We start from the raw sequence: 3879 nt of genomic DNA, 5'->3' as shown, positions 1-3879 counted from the left end.
TAAAGTCATTAAGATTAACCCCACTATTTCCAAGCTTGTTAAAAAAAATATATATATATCCTTTACAAATTCTCTGTTGATCATCTGACCTCTGAATACATCTTAGGGAGCACACTACCTATTGATACAGTCTATTTCATACTTGGAAGCTTCTCACTGTTAAAAAGTCCTTTCTCTGGCTAAGATGACATCAGTGACAGTCATCAGTGATGTCATCCTTGACAATCTCTCTGTCACTTTCAGAACTAGTTTTTAATTCTGGTTCCTGGCTCTGCATACACAAAATATCCAACCCTCCTTCCCTATGATGGTCCTTCAGATCTGTGAAATCGAGGATCATTTCTAGTGGGTTCTCTGGACACTAGCTAAAACTTCCCAGTTCCTTTAATTTTTCTCATGGCACTGTTTCCAGGCCTTTCACCATTCCAGAGGTAGAATCAGTGTTTTGACCAACAAGTGGAAGTAGAGGCTTTGGGACTAGAGGTAGAGCAGGGTGCAAACAGTGTGCTCAACAGAGTGTGTGCTCGAGTTTACAAGGAACAGCATGAAAAGAACGTTTTTATCACCTAGACGAGAGCCAGTGTGCAGGACTGTTGGTGTCTTGCACAGAGCTGGAGCTGAATGAATAAATACTGTGGATTAATAAATGTGGTGAAAGCTTTGTTGTTCATAATATATACTTCATTCCTCCAGAACACCATGATTTTGGGGTGTCTTTTAATAATTTTTCAGGCGCTATATCACTATGGATGGACCAGACAGCCTCTCTTTTCTTCTTCAACCCTGAGCTATGTTGACTCATTCTAAAGTTCTGCTTTTAGGGCTCATACTTAAGGTGCACATGAAAAAAAATGCGGCATGAGGCCAAACTGGAGAGTGGTTCAGATAGGGTGGCATCCCAAGATCTTTCCTATCGCTATCTGTAGCTCTTTCCTATACCCAGTCTAAAGGTGACAAAAGTTTTGGCCTAGAACAGAAATGAGGTGCCAAAGCATTAAAAAGGGGGGAGAGTCCCTTCCTTCTATATAATAAGAAAGATGTTATGGTCTCCTAGAATGTGGAGAGATTTGTCATTAACAGCACTGACCTGTGGTTAGCATTCTCCTCATCTTCCAAGGGAGCAGACTTCATTCATTAATTGAGAAATGTCTGTGAATCCTTCAGCAATGGTTCCCAGACTCTGGATTCTATTAAGCCTATGGAATTACTGCAAAAGAATCTCTGAATCAATGTGTGCTCGAGATTGTCTAGAGGAAAAGATGGGTATATTTTACTCATATGTACTTTTATTTCTTAAGTGTATATGATGCTCTTGTGATTAGTCAAACATAATTTTTGAGACCATGCTACTAAAACCATGCTTTTGTCATCACATATTTTATCAATAATTAGAATTTAAAAATTAATATGCAGTTTTTAAAAGTGGTTTTACATTTAGAGAAAGGTTGAGTGGAAAGTACAGAATTTCCATATATCCCCTTGTCCTCTCCCCCCAAGTTTTCCCCTATTTTTATTTTTTGTGTTGATATGGTATATTTGTTATAGTTGATGAGTCAATATTGATACATTAGTATTAAATAAAGTCTGTATAGTTCACATTAGGGATGATTCTTTGTGTTGTATCGTCCATGGATTTTGACAAATGTGTACATATATATATACACACACATATAGCCACCATTACAGTATCATATAGAATAGTTTAACGACCCTAAAAATCTCTTGGGTTCCACCAATTCACCCCTCCTTTCCTCTCCATGAATCACTAGTATTTTTATGGTCTTTATAGTTTTGCCTTTTCCAGAATATCATATAGTTGGAATCATGTCGTATTTAACCTTTTCAAATTGGCTTCTTCCATGTAGCAATATGCATTTAAGTTTCCTCTGTATTTTTTCATGGCTTGATAGTTCATTTCTTTTTATCACTGAAAAATATTTCATTGTATGGATGAACCATAGTTTATATAGCACTCTCTAATAGAAGGACGTCTCAGTTGCTTCCTAAGTTTAACATGAAATATGAAAAAGTTTTCTATAAACATCCATGTGGAGAATTTTGTGTGGACAAAAGTTTTCAACTCATCTGAGAAAATACCAAGGAATGCAATTGCTGGATTATGTGGCAAAGGCGTGTTTATTTTTGTAAAAAACTGACAAACTGTCTTCCATAGTGGCTGTACCAACCTGCAATCCCACCAACAATGAATGAGAGTTCCTGTTGCTCTACTTCCTCATCAGCATTTTGTGTTGTCAGTGTTCTGGATTTTGGTCATCCTAATGGGTTCATAGCGGTATCTCATTATTGTATTAATTTGAAATTCACTATTACAGATGTTGCTAAGTGTCTTTTCACAAAAAACTAGTTTTTTGTTTATTTCTTTGTTGTTGTTTTTTTTTTTTTTTGCCATATATATATCTTCTTTGGTGCAATGTCTGTTCAAATGTGTTGCTCATTTTTAAGTTGGGTTGCTTGTTTCCTGAGTTTTAAGAGTTCTTCGTATACTTTGGATAACAGTCTTTTATCAGATATGTGTTTTGCAAATATTTTCTCCCAGTCTGTGGCTTATATTTTCACCCTCTTAACAGTGTCTTTCATAGAGTAGGAGTTTTTAATTTTAATGAAGTCTTATTTCCAATTTTTTCTTTCATGTATTGTGCTTTTGGTGTTTCTAAATAGTCATTGTCAGACTCAAAGTCACCAACGTTTCTTCCTATGTTATCTGCTAGGAGTTGTATAGTTTGGGGTTATATTTAGGTATTTTTGTAAAAGGTATAAAGTTGTGTCTAAATTTGTTTTCTTTGTTTTTTTGTTTTTTGGTGTTTTTGCATGTGGAAGTCCAATTGTTCCAGCACCATTTGTTGAAAAGACTCTCCTTTCTCCATTGAATTGCTTTTGCTCCTTTGTCAAAGATCAGCTGGCTACAGTTGTGTGAGCCTATTTCTGGTCTCTCTCTTCTGTTCCATTGGTATATTTGTCTTATTTTATTTTATTTTTTTTCCAGTGTCACACTGTCTTCATTACTGTAACTTTATAGTAAGTGTTACAGTTAGGTAATGTTGATCCTCCAACTTGGTTCTTCTTTAATATCATGTTGGTTATCCTTGCTCTTTTGCCTTTCCATAGAAACTTTAGAATTACTTAGTTGATATACACAAAATAACTTTTTGGGATCACTAATCCCTTGATTAAGATTGCTTTGAATTTTTAGATCAAGTTGGGAACATCTGATATCTTGACAATATTGAGTTTTCAATCCATGTACATGGACTATTTCACCATTTATTTAGATCTTTTTAAATTTCTATCAGTTGAGTTCTGTGGTTGTTCTTATATAGACCTTGTACATATTTTTTAAAAATTTTATCTAAAAATTTCTGTTTCTTTTGGTGCCAATATAAAGGGGATTGTGTCATTAAATTTTAGAAGTATTAACTAATATCAAGTGGGAGTGGTATTTTTCAGGTTAAAATATGGTCTGCATAATCCAAAGATGAAAAACCAGTGGCTTACGTGACTTTGGACATGAAATAAGTAACAGCAGGGCTCTGAGGTCCTGCTGCCAGAAGGGTGTCTAATGGTATTACTGTGGCAATGTCACGGTACACTGGAAGGAGAAATCTCATTTGCAGCTGAGACTCTAAGAGTGAAATAACTTTTTCCATCCAAAAGAGTTTAAAACTCTTCTCCCTTGCCTCAGATCCCATAGAAATAAATGGGCAACAATCAGCCTTTGCAGAGAGGGTGCAGGTTACAGGAATGGAGAGCTATGGCATCACCCAACCATTTTTCCCGCTAGCAGAGTAATTAACTCATATTGTTTGTAAATAAAGATAAAAATTCTTTTTTTTTTTTTAAGATTTTATTTATTTACTTGAC

This window comes from Ursus americanus, chromosome 4 (assembly GCF_024610735.1).
Source record: "Ursus americanus isolate L20-20 chromosome 4, mUrsAme1.1.p, whole genome shotgun sequence".
Taxonomy (NCBI): Eukaryota; Metazoa; Chordata; class Mammalia; order Carnivora; family Ursidae; genus Ursus; species Ursus americanus.
Note: the sequence above shows the minus strand (reverse complement) of the source record.